Below are 22069 nucleotides of genomic sequence, written 5' to 3' on the forward strand. Positions count from 1 at the left end.
TCCCTTCTTAATGTCCATTTAACGATTTTACATTTCAGAGCATTGAGAAATTTAGTACTCTGCTTAATAGGCTGCTTTCAACATTCAGTGGCTTCCCAATTAGAAGATAAAAAAAAGAGCCCAGGCACTTTCCCAAATCATCAAAGTTAGCAGAAGAACCACAGGGTACTATATAAAGCTTGATATATGTGTCTCTTTTGCTAATTAAGAGAAGGTATGGTTAAAAGGGGTGTGTGTGTAATGATTGGTCCTGTCATGCTAAATTAGTCTGAATGAAAAGTCTGCTTTGGGAAAAAGTTTAACACAAAGAATTCCTTGAGCCCAGTGTACACGGCAAGATTCCATGTGAAGGGGTTCCCTGTCTTCAAAGGCAATGGGCAGAAGATATCATGCTGGATGTAGCATGCTGGCTTTGGGGTGGAACTACTGTGCTAGCTGCCCAGCAGGCAGAACCTTGTTGCTTTTCAGGAGGCAGAGAGAGCAGAGGGGAGACTGACATGGTGCAAAAGCACCAGCAGGGACACCAGATTGGCTCTGCCGCTACTTTTGCACCACACTGCAGCTGCTTTCGCAACCCACCTTTTGGGGAGCTAGCAAAGGAGCGCCACCCGGCCCAGTGACTCACTTTTGGCACTACAACTAAATTAGTAAAGGTAAAGGGACCCCTGACCATTAGGTCCAGTCATGACCAACTCTGGGGTTGCGGCGCTCATCTCGCTTTTTTGGCCGAGGGAGCCGGTATACAGCTTCCGGGTCATGTGGCCAGCATGACTAAGCCGCTTCTGGCAAACCAGAGCAGCGCACGGAAATGCCGTTTACCTTCCCGCCGGAGTGGTACCTATTTATCTACTTGCACTTTGATGTGCTTTCAAACTGCTAGGTTGGCAGGAGCAGGGACCGAGCAATGGGAGCTCACCCCATCACGGGGATTCGAACCGCCGACCTTCTGATCAGCAAGTCCTAGGCTCTGTGGTTTAACACACAGTGCCACCCGCGTCCCACAACTAAATTAGTATACAGCAAAGTGAGTAGTTAAGCAACACAGACTCTTGATTTAGAACATATAACAGGCTTGAGGATTGGGTAAAGGTGGCCTTTTATCCATTCCACCTCACTCCATAATTCCTTCCTTGCAAGGAAGTGGTTCTGACTCTTTGTACCAGATGTCGAGCATTTTAGGGACAGAGTGGGGAGAATCCAAATGGTGTTCTCACCACCTTGCAACCTCCGTCTCGGGCTTGGGGCTGAGGACACACCCAGGTTCGTGAGTCTGGAGGACTCTCATCTGCAGGTCATCCAAATGAAGCTGAATGGAACAGAGGAGAGAAAGTACTTCTTCACACCGTGCATAGTTTAAATGTAGGGATTGCTACCAGGAGGTGTGGCGAGGGCCACCAACTTGGATGGCTTAAAGGGACTAGGCTGTCCATGGCTAGTAGTTATGAATGGCTACACTGCCTTCCAGGATCAGACCAATAATGCCTCTGAATGCAACTCCACAGGGAATGGGAGCAGGAGAGGGCTGCTGCCCTAATGGAGTGGTGAGGAAGCTTTTTCGGCCCAAGGATCACACTCCATTCTTTCAACGTCCTCGTATTAATAATAAACACCGAGGTCCACCTCCGAGGGCCTTCTGTAGGTTCCTCACTGTGAGACGTGAAGCTACAGGGAACCAGGCATAGGGCCTTCTCGGTAGTGGCACCCAGCCTGTGAAAAGCCCTCCCATCAGGAGATAAACAACTACAGTGGTACCTCGGGTTAAGAACTTAAATCATTCTGGAGGTCCGTTCTTAACCTGACACTGTTCTTAACCTGAGGTACCATTTTAGCTAATGGGGCCTCCCGCTGCCACTGCGCCGCCACCGCATGATTTCTGTTCTCATCCTGAAGCAAAGTTCTTAACCTGAGGTACTATTTCTGGGTTAGCGGAGTCTGTAACCTGAAGCGTCTGTAACCTGAAGTGTCTGTAACCCGAGGTACCAATGTATTTAACTTTCAGAAGACATTTGGAGGCAGCCCTGTTCAGGGGAGTTTTCAATGGTTGATGCTTTATTGTGTTTTTAATACTTTGTTGGGAGCCACCCAGAGTGACTGGGACACCCCAACCAAGTGAGTAGCATATAAATAATAAATTTGTTGTTGTTCAAAAAGTCCTTATACCTGCTTTGCTAGCCTATTTCTACCTGTCCTGGGAAGGTAGGGTCCTGACTGACACCCTCTGCACCTGCTAGTATTGATGAAGAGGCCAGAGACCATTGTACCTGTGAGTCCTGCAGGAACCTACTGCTCAGGATGCTCTTGGGTTGGGGTATCGCCTAGTGTCAGGGACTGAGCAGAGGAGGAGGAATGGTGGAGACCGCCTCCCCAATCCTGACTCTTCCAGGGAGGAGGAAGAGGAAGACAGTATAGATTGACAACAGGGGGTTGAGGGAGGTCCCAGCTGAGAGGAAGATGAGGGGGAAAGTTGGGAAATCATGGGAGAGCCGGAACAACACCCGGCTGACACGTTGTTGTTATAAAGCATCCCAGACCCTCCATCTCCCAGAACCTGGCGAGCCTTAAAAGTAGGAGAGCAAAGAGTTCAATGAAGATGATGGACTATATGGAACTTGCCAAACTGACTGGGAGACTCTGGGACCAGAGAGAAGAGACGGTGGAAGAAGATTGGAAGAACTTTAAAGACTATTTGAAAAAAATGTGTTAATATTTAAATCTTAGAATAGCTTTGGAAGTGGATATAGGCTATAGGGTTATGTGATGGGATAATGAGCTGCTTGTGCGTAAAGCTTGATCCCTCTGGGGTTTGGCTGGTCATCCCAACCTAGGCACTAACGGAGCTCCCCAAAGCATGACTCCGTTAGTCGCTGGTAGAATCTGACAGTGGGCGTCTACGGAACCTACGCCAACATAAAAGCTGTTTGACAGACATGCGCTTTCGTGACTCTCTGCGTGACAGTTTCCGGCGCAGGGTGGGAGTTCCTAACGGGGGTCTTGTTACCTCTTCGCTGTCGTCACTGGAAGTATCCCTGAGCCTCCCCTCCGCTGTGACTCCTGCACTCCCCCTGCTGGTTCCTTCTGCCGCAGATTCTCTCCTATTCTCATGGAACTTATCCACCACCTCTTTCTCCGATGGCAGTTCCCTGACATCCACCTCCCCCCCAGGGCCCCCTTCACCCCCTCCCGCCTCCTCTCCCACTGGCGGTGAGGACGGAAAGCCCCTGAAGGAACTCTCCTCGTCGTCCGAGGATTCAAACACTTCTAGCCACGGCGTACCGTCTCTCTCCCCGTCTTCCTCTTCTTCGTCTGAGTCGGCTTCCTCACCCACCCCTGACTCAGGGAACCCTTCAAACTCTCCTTCCTCATCGGTGGTACCAAAGTGTTCCCTTCTAAATCGTGCCACGGGTTGCGGTTTTCTTGGGAAACGCTGATGAAATGTTTCTATTAAAACCTCGTCATTGACTACCTCTGCTGGTACCCAAGTGTTTTCCGACTCTACTTCCCCCTCCCATTCTACCAGATATTCCACCTGATTCCCCTTCCACCTGGAATCAATGATTCCTGCCACGTTCATGTCGCGCTCTCTCTCTTCTATCACGGGCGTTTGGGTGGCCTCTCTCTCATGCTCCCCCCACTCACGTCCCTCTCGGTACGGCGACAGTAATGACCTGTGAAATACTGGGTGTAACTTCATGTGACTGGGCAGCCTGAGTTTGAATGCTACTGGGTTGACCTGCTGTATGACCTCAAAGGGTCCCAATCTTTTGGGTCTCAATTTCTTACACCCTCCTTTGAACGGTAGTCCTTGGGTGGATAACCACACCCGGTCCCCCACCCTTATGGTTTCACCTTCCCTCCTATTTTTGTCTGCTTGCTTCTTATATTCTTCCTTGGCTTTCTCTAAGTTAAGTTGAAGCTGACGGTGGATCGCTTCCATCTCTTCAAAAAAATATTCCGCCGCCGGCACGCTCCACCTCTCCCCTCCCTCTCCTGGGAATGCCCGGGGGTGACACCCATAATTTGCCAGAAAGGGACTCATCCCTGTGGACACGTTCTCCGCGTTGTTGTAGGCAAATTCTGCTAGAGGTAACTTATCCACCCAATCATTTTCTCTGTCTTTTACATAACACCTCAGGTATTGTTGTAAAATCCCATTTGCCCTTTCCGCTTGCCCATTGGTTTCTGGGTGCCGAGCAGTTGAGAAATTGAGTTCTACGTGTAATAAGCTCATCAGTTTCCTCCAGAACCTGGAAGTAAATTGTTTCCCTCTGTCGCTCAAAACCCTCAAGGGGGCGCCATGCAACCTAAAAATATGTTCTACAAACAACTTGGCGGTTTCCTCCGCTGTGACTGCATGTGAACAAGCTATAAAATGACACATCTTGGTTAATAGATCTACCACCACCATGACAGCTGTTTTGCCTTTGGATTTTGGCAGGTCCGTCATAAAATCTATGGATACTGCCTCCCATGGCCTTTCGGGCGTGGGTAAGGGTTGTAATAGCCCCGCTGGCGCCACCCTCTCTCCTTTTGCTCGCTGGCACCTGACGCAACCCCTGACATATTCCCGTACGTCCTCCCTCACCTTGGGCCACCAAAACTCCCTGGTAACCAACCACATGGTTTTGTGCTGTCCAAAATGTCCCGCGGTGGGGCTGTCATGCAACTGCTTGAGTACTCTGCCCCTCAGTTCCCCGTCGGGTATGTACAGTGCCCCTTTGTAATACAACGCCCCGTTCTTTTCTTCAAACCCCCCTGTGTTCTCCTCTGCCCTCCGGAGCTCTCTGAGTTTCCCTTGGGCGTATTCATCGTTCTCAGTACCCTCCATCAGTTCCCTCTGCCCCACCAATGCCGCCCCACACACCCAGCGGTCTTCAGGGATTACATGCCTTGCCTCGGGCGCTCCCTCCCCCTCTAAGTACTCAGGTTTCCTGGAAAGAGCGTCCGCCCTCACGTTCTCGGATCCGGGCACGTAACGAATCTCAAAGTGGAATTTGGAGAACTCCTGGGCCCATCGTACTTGTCTCTGGTTCAGCACTCGGGCTGTTCTCCAATATTCCAGATTTTTGTGGTCAGTTCGGACTTGAACCTTGTGCTGCGCCCCAATCAGCAAGTGCCGCCATTTCCGGAAGGCTTCATGAATGGCGAGCAGTTCTCGGTCGTATACTGTGTAGTTCCTCTCGGATTTGTTCAACTTCCGCGAGAAGAATGCACACGGTCTCCATTCAGACGTATCTTTTCCCGGCTGGAGAAGAACGGCCCCCACCGCTCGGTCTGACGCGTCAGTCTCCACTCTCATTGGTTGTTGTAGATCCACATGCAACAGTTGCTCTTCCGACGCAAACGCCTGCTTTAAGCGTTCGAACGCCCGCTGCGCTTCTTCCGTCCAAACAAATTTCTTTTTGCTACTAAGACAATCCGTGATAGGCGCTGTCAAATGAGCAAAGTTCTTGATGAACTTCCTATAGAAGTTTCCGAAGCCCAGGAACCTTTGCACGTCCTTCTTGGTCTTTGGTGTTTTCCATTCCAGTACCGCTTGAACCTTGCTGGGATCCATGGCCAACCCCTTGTCAGACAACCGGTACCCCAGGAATTCCACCTCCCTGGTATGAAACTGACACTTCTCCAGTTTCACCCACAGCCGATTTTCTCGCAACTTGCTCAGTACCTCTCTTACATCTCGCACATGCTGCTCCTCATTCGCTGAGTACACCAGGACGTCATCTAAGAACGCTACGCAGTTCTTGTAGAGCAGTGGCCCCAGGACGTGATTCATGAATGATTGAAAGCAGGCGGAGCCCGCTTGTAATCCGAAAGGCATAACTAAATACTCAAAAGCCCCCAAGGGGGTGAACATAGTGGTCTTCCACTCATCCCCCTTTCTCACACGTATCAAGTTATATGCCCCCCTAAGGTCCAGCTTGGTAAAAATTTTCCCTTTTCTCACCTGTGTCAGAATGTCATCAATTCTAGGCATAGGGAAAGTCACTGGTTCTGACACTGCATTTAGGCTTCTGAAGTCACATACAAGCCTCGGTTTGCCCGTGGTTTTTTTGTCCACAAAGAACACTGGGCTGCCCCCCACCGCTCGTGACTCTCTGATGAAACCTCGCTTGAGATTCTTGTCAATGAACTCCCTTAACTCCTGCATTTCACTGTCTGACATTGCATACAGCTTGCCCACTGGCAATTGTGCTCCTGGGAGTAAGTTAATTTGACAGTCAAAGGGTCTGTGCGGGGGCAGTCTATCTGCTTCCTTTTCGCTAAAGACGTCAATCAAGTCAGCATATTGTGGTGGCACCTTGCCCTTGCCCATCACTTCCACCCCTGCTAGAGTGGCCCTGGCCCCTGCCTGAACCTCTCCCTCTTTGCAGTGTTCTAGGCAATGTGCTGATCCAAAGGAAACCACTCTCTGATGCCAGCCTACTAGAGGATCGTGTAGTGCTAGCCAGCTCATTCCCAAAATAATGGGAGCTCCTCCCAAAGTGGCTACGTTAAACGCTATCAGTTCTGTGTGTCTTGCCACCCTCATTACCATTGGAACAGTCTGCTGGCTCACTTCTCCTCCCAACAGTTCCCTCCCATCAATCGTGGTAACCTGCAAAGGCTTACTTAATGGGATAGTCTGTATCTGGTGTTCAGCTGCAAACTCCTTACTCATGAAATTACAGGAGCTGCCTGAATCCAATAACGCTTTTATCTTTAGTGGGTGTCCATTGGACAGTTCCAGCAACACCTCTATCACAAGCGCTGGTCTTGGAGGTTCCGGCGTGGGCACATTCACTTCTCCTCTGCCTGACTGCGGTGCCCTGATGCTGGCAGCCAGGCGTTGGCTTTTACTTGCTCGCTGCTTGTTTCTCCTTCCTCCTTCCCCCCAACAGTTCCCGCCATTCCTTGCCATTCCTTCCTTTGCGGACAGACTCTGGCAAAGTGACCTGGCTGTTGGCAGAGATAACATCTCTTGGCGCCCTTCCCCTCCTTCTTCCGCCCTTCACTGGTGTTTGAAACTGCGCGCGCGCGCGCTGTTCCAATTTCCATCGGCTCTGCTGGCGGGAAAGGCTGCTCCGGAATCTCTGGAATGCGGAAATCCTTCCAACGTTCCCCTTTTCCTTCCCGCTTTTCCAAAGCCCTTGCCTCCTGGCGCGCTCCTATGGACAGCGCTGATTTAGTCAGATGATCCATAGACTCCGCCCTGGGCGCCCGGGAAAGTTCATCTTTCACTGCCGGAGAGAGCCCTTCTTCAAACAGCATTTGAATAGGTTCACTCGCAAGGTCCCACCCCAGTCTATGAATCAGCATGCTGAACTCAGTCCAGTACTCACGTACAGATCGGCTCCCCTGTTTACACGCCATTAACTGCCTCCGCACCACCCCTTGCTCAATCTCACTGGAAAACATCAAGTCCATGGCGCGAAAAAACTTCATAGTGTCCTTTAAGATTTCATTATTGGCTGCCATCAGGGGCCGCACCCAGTCCCTCGCCCCTCCCTCTAGATGGCCGATCACGTACGCCACTCTAGAGTTCTCATCAGGGAAGTCATCAAACAGTAGGTTAAGAGCATATTGCATCTCTGTCCTAAAGGCTTGATAGTTCCTGGGATCCCCCCCAAATTTCTGCACCAATCCAGGCACCTTTCTGGCAAGTGGGGTGGGTTTCCCTTTATCCGCATCTTGAGCCCTCCTCTCCTCGAGCCTCGCCGTTTGCAGCGCGAGCTGGACCTCCAACGCCCTGTACCTGTCTTCCAGGCTTGGACCTCCTCCAGCCCCAGCTCCTGCACCTCCGGTTCCAGCTGGTTCGCTCATGATGCCCTCTGCTTGCACAAGCTGCTTTCAGAGACTGTCAGATTGCTGTGATGGGATAATGAGCTGCTTGTGCGTAAAGCTTGATCCCTCTGGGGTTTGGCTGGTCATCCCAACCTAGGCACTAACGGAGCTCCCCAAAGCATGACTCCGTTAGTCGCTGGTAGAATCTGACAGTGGGCGTCTACGGAACCTACGCCAACATAAAAGCTGTTTGACAGACATGCGCTTTCGTGACTCTCTGCGTGACAGTTTCCGGCGCAGGGTGGGAGTTCCTAACGGGGGTCTTGTTACCTCTTCGCTGTCGTCACTGGAAGTATCCCTGAGCCTCCCCTCCGCTGTGACTCCTGCACTCCCCCTGCTGGTTCCTTCTGCCGCAGATTCTCTCCTATTCTCATGGAACTTATCCACCACCTCTTTCTCCGATGGCAGTTCCCTGACAGGTTAGAAGTAGAAGATAGCGTATTTTAAAATAGTATTATTTGTAAGGGATAAAATGTGAAGATTTTTATGGTAAAAGTGTGATTAAAAATGGTTAAAAATTATGATATATGTAAACTGCTTAAGATGAGGCAAAATGAAAATCAGATAGGGGGGACTTGGGGAAGCTCACCTAACAAAGTTTAGAAAAAATAAGGATCAGACAAGAATTTGTTTGTATTGTTTGTTTTTCTGTTTGTGTTGTTTATTTGTGTTATAAAATGGAAAAAAATTGGGGGGGGAATAAAAGTAGGAGAGCAAAGAGTTCGAAGACAGAGGGCAGGTAGCAGCACCTGTAGAGGAGACGAATGAGGAAGTGGGAGAGACGGGGGGGGGTGGAGATTCACTCAGGACAATGCCATTGTCCAAGAGGCTGGGTTCTATAGCCTCTCTCTGTAATGATTGAAATAAAAAAGGACAGTAAGGAACTTTTCTTTGTCTTTATACTTTCCTAGGCAACCAGCCGGGAGCCACTGACAGCACCCTGACACCTAGAAGCTTTTTCGTCGGAGTGATTTTTTTAATTTTGGAGATGTTTAACTTCTGCTGTTATTGGCATTACGTTTTGGCATCTTATTATGACTTACGTGGGGATTGTTTTAATTTAATTTTAACTATTGAAAGGCAGCACACAAAGAAATGACAATGGTAGATAACTGGTCTGGAAACCATGATTCCTGATTATGCTGGGCACATCTAAAAAATATATATATGCTCGAACTGCCTTTAACTGATTATAATCTGGTCAATTCATCGGCTGAATAAAGCAGTACCCATCTGTACTCCTTTCGGGGAGAAGCAACGGAGTGCAATGGGACATGCTCCGTGGCCTGCTATATGATGCGCAATCAAGAGGAAAGGATGGCAACTTGCTCATCTGGCGCTTTCAGAGACAGCCTTGGCTATAAGACCCATGAAAGCAATCAGAGCAGCGCAGCTCATTTTATGGAGCAGAGGAAATTGACAGCTCCTTCCATCCCTGCTCCCTAGCTGCACATTTCTGGCTGTCATGGGCCCCTTGGCTTCAGCGGGAATGGGGAATTATTTACCATTTCTGGAGATTACAGACCGAGGCTCCAAATGGCATGATTAGAGTTATGCCAGAGCTTTTCCAAGTCTGTTGTTCATTTCACAAGATTTATATATTACTTGATCGTTTTTAAAAAGAACTCAAAGGGATTTACCAGAAACACACGCACGGTGACATTATCAGTAAAAACGACTCTTTAAAGCATTAAAGAGATAATTAAAATCAACGGTGAGATAAAAATAATATGAAAACACACACATTGGCATTCTACATATCTGGGGAGGCTAACTTAAAGAAAGATGTTTTTAGTAGGCATTGAAAAGAGTACAGTGGTACCTCAGGTTAAGTACTTAATTCGTTCCGGAGGTCCGTACTTAACCTGAAACTCTTCTTAACCTGAAGCACCACTTTAGCTAATGGGGCCTCCTGCTGCCACTGCGCCGCCGGAGCACAATTTCTGTTCTCATCCTGAAGCAAAGTTCTTAACCCGAGGTACTATTACTGGGTTAGCGGAGTCTGTAACCTGAAGCGTCTGTAACCCGAGGTACCACTGTATAGCAAAATGTAGGTGCTGCCACACTTAAAGAACAATTTCCTACAAATGCAGAATGAGCATTCTGTGGCACCCAAAATAGCACTGATTCCACAGATCGAAGTGGCCGAGTGGGCATATATGGGGCAAAGCAGTTGTCCAAAGCAACTAGAGGGCATCAGGGCTGGCAGAGGCTGCTCTTACGGCAAAGGGGAGATTGCAGAGGAAGTTAGATTTCAAAAGAAGCAGTGTGGATAAACCAGAAATCAAATGGAATTGATATGCCAAGGAAAGGAGCCTTGGTTAAAAAAATAAATAGAAGGCACGTGATGAGCCGAAATGACACCGGGGACTGGAAAGGCCCCAAACAAATCCATCACCAAGAGAAGAGCTCCGAGCTTAAAAGCTATAAAGTCACAGGCTGCTCCATGAATCATAATTCACAATCCATCGCTACCATTTAACATGGAATCCCTCCAACTGAGCCTAGCAACAAAGAAACCCCGGCAGACTGACTCCTAACCTAAATACCTTGAAGCTGCTGCACTTTTAAGGGCAATAAATGCTAGCAAGACATATACTGGCCTGAGATAATGCAATAAAAGCAATAAAAGTGATTTAATTCTCCTGATGGGTCGCTGATGCAAGGAGACATGTAGGCAACCGCGGCCCAGCCCACCTCAACTGAAGGATTGCTTCTGTCAGAAGAAACAACAGGCCGGTGGTGCATTTGCAGCAGTTTTACGTTGTGGCAGAGAAGGGGCCCCTACTTTGCATGTTGGCTAAGCAAACAAAGAGGCTGTGTTTCGGGACCTGGGAGAAACTGGATTCGGATGTTATTTAAAACCAAGTCTGCACCTTCCAAAAACAATGTGAGAAACAGTCATCCTTCAAAACCTGCACTAATCAGGATTCTGAAACCAATGTTTACAGAAATGCATTGTCATGGACTTGCTGAATGTGATGGGAGGGACCAGCTGGGGAACCCTCCCTCCCCTGGGGAAGACAGTGTTTTGTGTTGTGTAGGCTCCTATGGTGTAAGTCATGGGCCCCGTCTGCTAGCCTGCTCTCTAAAATACCACTGGTTTGCTCATTAATTGTATTTCCGTTTGACAATTACTTTGCTAAAATACATATTTTGTTATGTGCAAATGGCTTTAGATACCTATTAGGTCCATAAATTACCATAGAGCATATATTCAACACAAAAAAAAGTGAAAATTTGTTGTTAACAAAGGACAGCTGGACATATAAAGGGCCCCATTACCTTCAATAGCTTAGGGCCTCATCAAACCTAAATCTGGCCCTGGGTGGGACGATGATGAGTGGTCAGAGGGAGAAGAGGGAGCAGACTGGGAGGAGGAGCAGGTGTCAAAAGCTGAAGAGGGGACAGGGTTTAGTGAGCAGGAAGAGGCTGTGGCAGAGAGCAGCCCAGAAGCAAAGACAGAAGCAGAGGAGGTTCTAGAGGCAGAGTGGAGGCCAGCTGCTGAAGAAGACATAGGGTCTCCCCCACCTACTGTGACCAGCTCTCCTCAAGCCTTGTCTCCCAGAACCAGAAGAGGCACGAAGAGGGATGAGCAGAGAGAGACAAGGCATCAAAGTCTCAGATTGCTTGGGAAGGAATCGGGAAAGGAAGAGCCTTAGAGAGTGGTGGGAAGCCAGAGACCTTCAGTCCTCACAACTGCCTCATTGGGGCAAGACCTACTGGGAAGAGCTGCTGTGCTCACTAGGCCTGCACTGCTTTGGTTTCTTTGAATAAAGAGTCAACTTCACTGACACGTTGTATGTGATTGCTGACTTGCTCCCAACACCTGCCCTAACATGCATCTTATTAGGGGAAAGTGTGGATAAAAATGAACCGTTTAGTTAAAACAGCCATACAGATATGCATTATATCAGGGGAAATTGCTTGAAAGGTGTTTACATTAGTCAAAACTGCCTACAAATTATTGGGAGAAATTTGCACTAAAATGCTGAAGGGTTTCCATGAGGATTTATTTTTTAAAGAAAACTGCTGCAGAAAACGTGGAAACTGCAAAATGAGAAACAGCCAGAACCTAAATTGACAGATCCTTCCATCCCTAGTCACATGATGTTTTTACTCTGTGGGAATATACAGTGGTGCCCCGCAAGACGAATGCCTCGCAAGACAAAAAACCCGCTAGACGAAAGGGTTTTCCGTTTTTCGAGGCGCTTCGCAAGGCGAATTTCCCTATGGGCTTGCTTCGCAAGATGAGTTTTTTCCCTTCCCCCCCTTTTTCTAAGCCGCTAATAGCCGCTAAGCCACTAATAGCGCTAATCCACTAATCCGCTAATAGGGATGCTTCGCAAGACGAAAAAACCGCTAGACGAAGAGACTCACAGAACGGATTATTTTCGTCTTGCAAGGCACCACTGTACATTTAGGGCTCAAGCTGTTAGGTGCAGCTTATTATCAATTCATAACATGCACACATATCATCAAATAAGGTGCATTGCTGCCAACCCTGGAGGAGAGACAAGAGAGCCCCAACTGTAAGTCATCTAGCCTACTGAGAAGACCCCTTACCCTCTGCACTGCACTGAAGCCAGTCTTTGAATGTAGCAAGTTCAGCACCTGGAACTTTATCATCAGCTAACTTTCTTTTTTGCTCTTTACTTATGTATTTAAGTCTAGATTATTTGTTTTGCAACGCTGAATTCCTTCTGCGTCTGCTAAAGTATGCCTTGAAACACAATCAAGCACATTTTACCCTCTTTGAATTTCCAAACCCTTTTTTTTTTTTGGCTGGAACACTGAGGGACAGGACTCAAGCAATTTCTGACTATTTGTAACTATTCTGCAGGCTGCATCCAACACTCTCTTGTCTGCTGGCGCAAAGATTGTTGCGCTGTCAGGTGGGCAAGCTGTAATATCGCACAACAGAGGAGTCCAACGCAATAGTTGTGCTAGCAGAAACTCATCGTGCAACAGACTGCGCCATCTGTTATGCAACAAATCTACCAGCATTCTGCTTATGCATTCCTCTGGGCAACTATGCTCTCCTGGCATAGAAACATTCCGCCAGTGGAACAAATATACCACTAAAGGACTTCAACTCAGCACCCCATTGGATACAACCCCTATATCCATTATTGCATGTCCACTTGCATAAGTTGGCATGCCAATGGGAAAACATTGTTGGATATACAGTGGTACCTTGGTTCTCAAACACCAAAAACCCGGTAGTAAGTGTTCCGGTTTTTGAACGCTTTTTGGAAGCTGAACATCTGATGTGCCTGTCAGCTATTGTTTCCGGAGCATCAGCAAAAATCAGAAGCTGCGCCTTGGTTTTTGAACATTTCGGAAGTCAAATGGACTTCCGGAATGGATTGAATTTGGTGCTTTTGTTACTGCTATTTATTTATTTTGCACTTTTGTTTTGGAGGCTTTTTCGGTTAATTAGTTTTGAGACTGTGTGGAACCCAATTCAGCTACTGATTGATTGATTGATTGATTGACTGTTTGACTGCGTAAATGGATAAAAGCCTCCCATCCAAACAATAACTATCATCGGTGCAGGTAAGGAAAAAATAATAATTTTAATTTTTATCATCTACAATACTGTCTTATTTATTTTATAGTACAGTACATTGATTATTGCTTTCATTTCATGGATCAAAGGTCTCATTAGATAGTAAAATTCATGTTAAATTGCTGTTTCAGGGGTTGTTTTTAAAAGTCTGGAAGGGATTATTCCATTTCGCATTACTTTCTATGGGAAAGCACACCTTGGTTTTGGAACGCTTTGGTTTTGGAACGGACTTCCAGAACGGATTAAGTTTGAGGACCAAGGTACCACTGTAGTTTTAACTTTCCTTGTAATAAACTCTAGTGAAAGCCCTTCCATGGATGCAAAGTGCTCACCCCCTGTGAAGCATAATCAGCCATCTTGCCCTGAGATCTTGGGTCCACCGAGCCCCACTTTGTCTAATCTGACTGGCAGGCAGAAGTCATTCACATTAGTCATTTATATCATTTATTAACCATTTGCAGAAAACAAATCTCTGAGCGGTGCACAAGTCCAACTATATATCAAACACAACGAAAATGCACAGAGCAATGAAAAGCAAAGGGTTGCATCCAATGTGATTAACTTAGGTGCGTTAATTTCTCCTCCGAGTACAAAAGCATCAGATACGAGCCAAATATACACAAACCCATCGTTAAACGCAAATATAAAATCAATAGAATATTTAAAACAAAGGTTAACTAAATCGTTTGTCTGGGTAGGCTTGTGAAAACAGAAACATTTCCAGAAGGCGTTTTGAAACAGTATAGTGGCTCTTCTTGGCCCATTGTCAAGATCTTCTACCTGATATGGAGGATGACCCAGGGACCCTCAACATACAAAGTGTGCCTTCAGCCATTGAGCTCTGACTCTTCCTCTACAAATGTCCCATCACTGCCTAGCCTTCTCCATTCATAATAAACTGCCTTAAACTCAGCACTCTAGTCAGCATAAAAGGTAAAGGGACCCCTGGCCATTAGGTCCAGTCGTGACCGACTCTGGGGTTGCGGCGCTCATTTCGCTTTACTGGCTGAGGGAGCCGGCGTTCAGCTTCCGGGTCATGTGGTCAGCATGACTAAGCCGCTTCTGGCGAACCAGAGCAGCGCACGGAAACACCGTTTACCTTCCCGCCAGACCTATTTATCTACTTGCACTTTAACATGCTTTCGAACTGCTAGGTGGGCAGGATCAGGGACCGAGCAACAGGAGCTCACCCCGTCACGGGGATTCAAACCGCCGATCTTCTGATCGGCAAGTCTTAGGCTCTGTGGTTTAACCCACAGCGCCACCTGCGTCCCTCTAGTCAGCCTACTTCAGTATTATCTGCTGCGACTGGCGACCTCTCTTCAAGCCTGCAGGTAAAAGGTTGTTTCCCATCACACACTCCCTGAACCTTTTAACTGGCAATACCAGGGAATGAACATATGATCCTTTTGCAGGCAACATGCGTGCCCTGCATTGGGCATCACACTAGCCCTGACATGGTTCCAGAAACGGAGTCCTTGAAGAACTATTTTATTTTATATTTGTGTTGTGCTATTACATTTATATACCACTTTTTCTGGCAAGGAGCTCTTCTTGACCTCAACTTCTGTATTATGTTTTGGACCAAGACTGATTCTCTGTGCTTGACCTCGGCTTGTTGAGACTACACCACACCAAGTATTTTGGTAAAAGATTTTACCTTCTTTGGACTGAGTCCATGAAGGCGCTTCTTAGAGCATGACATTGAGTTATGATCTCTCCCAAAGGCACCATTCACTCCAAAGTCATTGTCTGGCCTTTTTTGTTAATGAAACATACTAAATGTTCTTACCTTATCAGATTTCTAACTTGAGACTGGTACCACAGGAGATGAAGGAGGAGAATTCTGGAATGACAAGTTAAAGAAAACAACGCCATTAGCCTAAAACAGAGAAAGCGAATAGGTTTTTTCTTCTATTTTATGCATGATGTTTCAAACGGCAGCAACACAAACATCATTATTCCTTAATTTGGCACACCTTGTCTCTTCCCCAACTCCTGCGCTTCTTGAAAAATACAGGCAGCCAATATAACTAATGACAGAGTTAAAAGAAATCTGTTACAGCAATCTACAATAAATTTTGGGAAGCGGTTCATCCATTTGTTCCCCAAGAGGTTTGGATTCCTCCTGAGATATCATTGCTAAACTCACACAAAGACCCCCAATATGGGGGCAGCAGGTTTTGTTGATGTCGGGATGCCACGCCAGATGCCATTCTGAAGCAAGATGGTGGCTGAAACATCACTTGGGTGAGACTTGGTTCATTTTTTGGTAGACGTTTGGCCACCTCTCAACAGAACATCACAAAACTCAGCATGACAGTTCCCAATATTTTGAACTGATGATGGTACAAAATGTGACTTTGGCATGACTTTGTCTCATTTTTGCTTTGTTTTGATTATTGCAAATCAAAGGAAGTCTGCATCAGTCTACCTAGTAAGTTTATGATTGCGGTCAATTTTGAGTCTGGGGTTTCCTTGTTCACATTCTTAGCCTGGACACTTCAGTACCTTAATTACTTCCACAATCAATACAATTAAAATCTCCTTCATCCAGTTTTTTTAGAGCAGGAGAGTCACTTTTTAACACCATAGTCTCTTCATTCTTCTTTTTTTTTAATTTTAAAGAAAAATCAGAAGAGCAGGTGTAGGAAATGTTTGGCCCTCTCCGTATTGCTGAACTACAACTCCCATAAGCCTCAGCGAGCATGGCCAATGGCCAGGAATGAAGGGAGTTGTAGTTCGGCAAAGTCTAGAGCAGCCTTTCTCAACCTGCGGGTCCCCAGATGTTGTTGAACTACAACTCCCATCACCCCTAGCTAGCAAGGCCAGAGCTCAGGGATGATGGGAGTTGTAGTCCAACAACATCTGGGGACCCACAGGTTGAGAACCGCTGGGCTAGAGGGTCAGAGGTTCCACACTGATAACTTCCATGAAAGTACTTTTGTGACACCAAAGCAGGCTTTTCTTATAATCCAGAGAATCTAATATTTCACTTTTAAAAAATAAGCATGCTTTTGTCCCCAAGGGTTGCAAAAAAGTATCTGAAAATGTACCAGGAAATGCCCTCAGGGACTGGAAGCAAGATTTAGAAACATGATCTTTACAATGACTAAACTGCAATTTATTTATTTTTTATTTTTTATTTTTTTGCAGAGCTGCAGAGCTAAACAGCAAGGGGTTTGGGGGTGGAGGAATGTGACATGCAGGGAAGTTGCAACGTGATGGGGGACCACAGTGCCACACTCTTAAAATGGACAAAAGGTGTACTGCAGCTTGTCTGCCCAGTCTGGCTAGGTTTGTTAAAGAAACAACTGGTGGCCTGGCTGACTCTGTGCAACTGCTACTCCAGGTTTGGTTCCTCTACCTGAGCAGCTCTTCCTTAGAATGCAAAAGGCAGATATTGACATCCTGGTCAATAAAAATTCCAAAATCCAGAGTACAAAAATTCCAAAATCCAGAGTACGTACAATACCTTTATAATGACCCAACAAAAATTGACACAAAACAGCAAGCAAGCTTTTGGGTTCTCCAAAGTTCTTTTTTATTACACTGGCTGTTAATCAAGGGGGAAGAAGGGGGAAGAAGAAAAGTTGGCTTGGTCTCCATTTTTGGATTGAGAACAGTGCCAATATGACAGTGTCAGGTCAGGTCTTTGGAGACCGAAGTTCAAATCCCTGCTCACTGAGTGACTTTGGATCACCAATCACCTCTAGCCAAACCTACCTCACAGGGTTGTTGTGAGGGTTAAATGGAGACAGGCAAAACCATGTACACCACACTGGATAAAAAGTAGGATAGAAATGTAATAATAAATAAAAATAAATATTGCCTGGTTTTAACACCAAGCTGGATTTTTCAAATTCCATTTTTTCCTCCTGCATTGCTTAAGCATCCAATCTGATGAAGAGCTCTGGAAAACTCAAGAACTTGGTCACTATTTTGTGACTTTTTGGTTGGTCCTGATAAAGGTATTGTGCTACTGCAGATTTTAGTATCATTCTTGGGAGAAATGATGAATGGACTCGCCTTGCCCCTCTCCCCTTCCTTGCCTTGCCTAGAACTTAATCACTGACCCAACATGGACCATGCCATCGGCTTCCAGCCTGAAATCAGCCCTGAGTGCTCCCTGGAAGGACAGATCCTGAAGCTGAGGCTCCAATACTTTGGCCACCTCATGAGAAGAGAAGACTCCCTGTAAAAGACCCTGATGTTGGGAAAGATGGAGGGCACAAGGAGAAGGGGACGACAGAGGACGAGATGGTTGGACAGTGTTCTCGAAGCTACCAGCATGAGTTTGACCAAACTGTGGGAGGCAGTGGAAGACAGGAGTGCCTGGTGTGCTCTGGTCCATGGGGTCACAAAGAGTCGGACACAACCAAACGACTAAAACAAAACAACAACAATCCCATCTCAAAAGCCTGACTACTTGCCCATCCTCAACCACACTGATTGCCGCAGACCTCACCAGGTTTTGGTCAAATTCCTACATCAATGCACACAGCTGCTTTAAAGAAAACACAGATACATTGATCGGGTCATGCATATCCAACAGGTGTAGCTACACATGCTAGTTTGATTGAGGACTCCTCCAGATGTTTTACTGATCTTTTATAGAATCATAGAATCATAGAGTTGGAAGAGACCACAAGGGCCATCGAGTCCAACCCCCTGCCAAGCAGGAAACACCATCAGAGCACTCCTGACATATGGTTGTCAAGCCTCTGCTTAAAGACCTCCAAAGAAGGAGACTCCACCACACTCCTTGGCAGCAAATTCCACTGTCGAACAGCTCTTACTGTCAGGAAGTTCTTCCTAATGTTTAGGTGGAATCTTTTTTCTTGTAGTTTGGACCCACTGCTCCGTGTCCGCTTCTCTGGAGCAGCAGAAAACAACCTTTCTCCCTCCTCTATGTGACATCCTTTTATATATTTGAACATGGCTATCATATCACCCCTTAACCTCCTCTTCTCCAGGCTAAACATGCCCAGCTCCCTTAGCCGTTCCGCATAAGGCATCGTTTCCAGGCCTTTGACCATTTTGGTTGCCCTCCTCTGGACACGTTCCAGTTTGTCAGTGTCCTTCTTGAAGTGTGGTGCCCAGAACTGGACACAGTACTCCAGGTGAGGTCTGACCAGAGCAGAATACAGTGGCACTATTACTTCCCTTGATCTAGATGCTATACTCCTCCTGATGCAGCCCAGAATTGCATTGGCTTTTTTAGCTGCCGCGTCACACTGTTGGTTCATGTCAAGTTTGTGGTCAACCAAGACTCCTAGATCCTTTTCACATGTACTGCTCTCAAGCCAGGTGTCACCCATCTTGTATTTGTGCCTCTCATTTTTTTTGCCCAAGTGCAATACTTTACATTTCTTCCTGTTAAAATTCATCCCAATGCGCTTGCACAAAGCTTACACTGTAGTTGGACAATGTTCGGACTTCACTGAGAAGTTCGGACTTCTGATTTATTGAATGATGGGGAGGTTCTGCAACAGCAAGCATAGAAACTGCATTCATCCTATGGTTCTATGTAATCCATCGGGAGTTTATACCCCCTTCCATTAATCATCCATTCACCCCACACATTTCAATGTATTTCCCCATCACTTTCCAAACTGTATAAAGTCTGGGACTTGTTTGCTTCTTTTTGAAAAGTGGATTTGTTTAAACCCACTGTATTTATTCACAAAGAGAAGCGCGTGGTGCTGTGGTCTAAACCACTGAGCATCTTAGGCTTGCCGATCAGAAGGTCAGCGGTTCGTAACCCTGCGATGGAGTCAGCTCCCGTTGCTCTGTCCCAACTTCTGCCAACCTAGCAGTTCGAAAGCACGCCAGTGCAAGTAGATAAATAGGTACCACTGTGGCGGGAAGGTAAACGGTGTTTTCATGGGCTCTGGTTTCCGTTATGATGTCCCGTTGCGCCAGAAGCGGTTTAGTTATGCTGGCCACATGACGCGGAAAGCTGTCTGTGGACAAACGCCGGCTCCCTCGGCCTGAAAAGCGAGATGAGCCCCTCAAGCCCATGGTTGCCTTTGCCTGAACTTAACCGTCCAGGGGCCCTTTATCTTTTCACCTACAGTGGTGCCTCGGGTTAAGAACTGAATTCGTTCTGGAGGTCCGGTCTTAACCTGAAACTGTTCTTAACCTGAGGTACCACTTTAGCTAATGGAGCCTCCCACTGCAGCCGCTGCGTGATTTCTGTTCTCATCCTGAAACAAAGTTCTTAACCTGAGGTACTATTCCTGGGTTAGCGGAGTCTGTAACCTGAAGCGTCTGTAACCTGAAGCGTATGTAACACGAGGTACCACTGTATTTACCTATTTGTTTACTGAATTAATATCACTCCTTTCCTCTCAAAGGAGTGCAGGGCGGTAAGCAGACCCACAACTTAAAAATAAAATGATGCCTGTTTAAAACATTTACAGTTTTAAAGCAGTTTTAAACTGTAAAGCAGTTACAATTTAAAAGTTTTCAAAAACCAGTTACAGCTAAAATCATTATTCTGTCCAACGCTCTCGGGGTTGCCAAGGGCAGTATATTCTTCAGCTACCAAATGCCTGGGTAAATAGGATTTTCCACTCCAATTCCTCCTGAAAGGTAATAGTGATGGAGACAAGGTGCACTTCACTAGGGAGGACATTCCACAACTGGGGAGCCACCACGGAAAAGGCCCTGTCGCAGGTTGGCAGCCCCAAGCAGCCACAAACCCAATGGCACAAATCTAACGTTCTGGTATGCACTCTGGTATACACAAGAGAATGAGGTTGCTTCCAGATCTATGGCATGCCACTAGAAATGGATTAATCCCTATGTTGTCATGGCACATTCTGCCCTCACAACAGCCTAACACAGCAGCTCCTTTTGCAATTTGCAAAATGCATGCAACAGGTCCAGCAGCCAGTGTTCCACATCCAGCAAGTCTGGAAAAAAAACAACATGCGGGTTCCGTTAATGACTTGTAACTAACAAATGCAAATTAGGAGCAGTCCTCTAGGGTCTGTGATCTATTCCTGCTCTGGGCTCTGAGCAAATTGCTCAACCCCAAGACAGAGGATCCTAAATTGTGAGCGGCTCCGCCTTAACGAGGAAGCCCAAGCAATTCAGTCCTCCTTCCTAGAAAGGAAAGTGCGGCTTAAAATAAAGAAAAAGAAGATGCAAGCAACATTTTTTTTTTTATTTCCAAAAAGCCCAGAAGGAATTTTAAAATGCATCGTGCCCGGGCTCTCTTTCAGAGCTCAGAGTTCAGGAAAGTGTTTTTTCTTTTGTAAGCAGCACTGACCATTATGATAAGATCAAAGCATTCTTGCTACCATCTGGGAGTTAGCAAAATAAAAGGGGTGGGAGAGAAGGCTCCAGTCAAGGGGGGGAAGGGTCTCATATTTAGAATTCCTTCCATTCTGTCGGACCAGTCTGCGGGCTTTCAGAAGCATCGCACAGGCTCTGGAAGGCAGTTCAAAACCGAGATTCCCAAAGGGATTAAACCAAATGGGGGGGGGGGAGCCAGCCGAGCCGAGACTGGAGCTCCACGTACCAAGCATTCTCTTCTATAATTCATGAGGCATGAAATTGCCTCAATATATTATTTGGCTTCGGACCAAAACAACCCTCATTTACCAGTTCAAGAGCAAAACAAATCTATGTATACAAAAAACGACATGCCTAATGTGTTCGTTTCATGGATTTTAGGATTAAAAATGCTTGTTTACCTTTTCTTTCTCTCTCCACCCCCTCTTTTATTTTATTTTTTATCTGTTGCTGCAAATTACTGTGTAGCATTCTTGCACAACGTGAACAGTTTCAGAGAGCGCCTTATTTCCCGCCCTCCCCCCCTTAAGTGCTAAAGTAATGTTTGATGCTCAGAGCTATGGCAACAATGAGATGTGAGATCAGACTGCTTCACCGTCTTGCCCAATATTATCTCCTGCGGTTGGTGATAGCATCCCATTACACTCACGGCCTGCCTGGATGATTCCCAAGGGGGATCTGGTTGGCCGCAGTGAGAATGGAATGCTGGACCAGAAGGACCTTTCGTTCTGATAAAGTATGTGTTCTTCTGCAGACTCTCAAGCCATGTTCACGCCATACATTTAGAGCACCGTGTCGCTTTTTAAAACCCACAATCGGGTTGTTGTTGTTGTTTAGTCGTTTAGTCGTGTCCGACTATTCGTGACCCCATGGACCAGAGCACGCCAGGCATTCCTGTCTTCCACTGCCTCTCGCAGTTTGGTCAAACTCATGCTGGTAGCTTCAAGAACACAGTCCAACCACACAGTGTGCCCTCCATCTTTCCCAACATCAGGGTCTTTTCCAGGGAGTCTTCTCTTCTCATGAGGTGGCCAAAGTATTGGAGCCTCAGCTTCAGGATCTGTCCTTCCAGTGAGCACTCAGGGCTGATTTCCTTCAGAATGGATCGGTTTGATCTTCTTGCAGTTCATGGGACTCTCAAGAGTCTCCTCCAGCACCATAATTCAAAAGCATTAATTCTTCGGCGATCAGCCTTCTTTATGGTCCAGCTCTCACTTCCATACATCACTACTGAGAAAACCATAGCCACAATCAGGTAGCCAACAACAAACCATGGCTTCAAGGCTGCCTTGCAGCCATGGCTAGTTGGGGAGAAACAAACCATAACCCCTGGTTTGAATTCAATGCAGTTGCAAGAAAGGAGAAAAAGCT

General features: G+C 46.7%; 1 long non-coding RNA gene across 1 annotated transcript in view; it reads right to left on the minus strand.

Moving 5' to 3' along the window:
* Positions 1 to 22069, minus strand: part of LOC309330941 — a 249928-nt gene that overhangs the window by 133250 nt on the left and 94609 nt on the right. The window contains exon 2 of the long non-coding RNA XR_014151653.1: positions 15186 to 15239. This is a non-coding gene — a long non-coding RNA (uncharacterized lncRNA). The remainder of the gene's footprint in view (positions 1 to 15185; positions 15240 to 22069) is intronic.

The sequence above is a fragment of the Podarcis erhardii genome, assembly GCF_964252035.2.
Source record: "Podarcis erhardii genome assembly, chromosome: 15".
NCBI classification, from domain to species: Eukaryota; Metazoa; Chordata; class Lepidosauria; order Squamata; family Lacertidae; genus Podarcis; species Podarcis erhardii.